Source organism: Pygoscelis adeliae, unplaced genomic scaffold (genome assembly GCF_000699105.1).
Source record: "Pygoscelis adeliae isolate BGI_AS28 unplaced genomic scaffold, ASM69910v1 Scaffold12, whole genome shotgun sequence".
NCBI classification, from domain to species: Eukaryota; Metazoa; Chordata; class Aves; order Sphenisciformes; family Spheniscidae; genus Pygoscelis; species Pygoscelis adeliae.
Window position 1 is genome coordinate 3027840 of NW_008824290.1, and position 1340 is coordinate 3029179.

Here is a 1340-nt window from a genome sequence, read left to right on the forward strand (position 1 = left end):
TGAGCGAGCGGCTGCGTGGGGCTTAGTTGCCAACTGAGGTTAAACCACGACAGCAGTAAACTAACCCTACAAAAGTAGTCATTCTTTCTCTTCCCATTTATTTCTCTGAAGTAGTTTATCAGCAGTCCAGGAAAGAGATGGGTCAGTAACACAGCCTGCGGAGCACTGGACTAGATCTGCTGTGGCTGTTATTATGGCTTAGTGAATACACAGCTACTCATTAGGATGTTGCAATTCAAGCGTGCCACTCAACTATAACTTGCAATTAAGGAAATGTATCCACTATTGCAAACAAAGACATCCAAAATACTGCAGCAGCAGCAGTCTGGTTTTCCACACCAGACTCAGTGTGGGTGTGGCAAGTGAAAATAAGTCCCTAAATAACTGGAGGAAAACTGCTTTAATTTATGTGGTAACTTTAAATGTTAGTTTCAGGTTTGTGCAACGCACTAGACACAACTGAAAGTCTTTTGAAGAGATTACTACAAAGCATCTATCAGTGCTTTTGCTATACCTCAATAATATTCTGATATATGCTAATATCTTGGAAGAAGTGGGACATTGATGCTCTTTGAACGTACATATGAAATGAAAACCAAGTAACTGCGGGTTGTCTCAAAATAGGGTGATTGGACTGGTCCCACAATAAGCAAGAAGGGAATTTCCTTCAACAAAAGAATGGAGGCTTTACAGAATTAGCCAAGTCTATAGGCAATCACATAGGGGATTTTTGCATTTGGCTGTTATTACAGCATGTTTACTTGTGCGTTTGGTCAATATTGCAAAACTATTGCATAGTTTGGAGAGAAAAAGAAAATATTTTAATGGTCAGCAGAGTGAAATGAATACTTGGGAATTCATTGGGATATGAATGGAACTGAATCTTTCAGTTGGGAAAGATTCTCATACCTTCTTCTTTCAGGATTGACCTACCAATGTTTAAAATGCCTTGTGAAAAAGAAAAAAAAACCCAACTTTATTTTTGCAGCTGTAATGTCACAAGGACAGTATTGTCTGGTAGCTTAGTAATACAGAACTCTCTAAAAAAGGCACCACCCAAGTGGAACTCCTTCCAGTGCGTTACATGTATAGGGTGGTCCAGTCACTACTTGAGAGAATGGGAAGAGCTGGTCTCAGGTGGAGCACGAATTTTGTAATCAGAAGAGACAATGTTTACCTGAAGTAGTGTATTAGGAACAGGACTTTTAAAGATCAGCTTGGGAGTCAATCAGAAAAGCTACCAGCAATTTTCTCACTACACAAATGCAAACAGGCAGACCTGAGCCAGAGTACGGAAATACTATTAGGGATTATTTGCAAACATTGCCATAAGCAGGAAT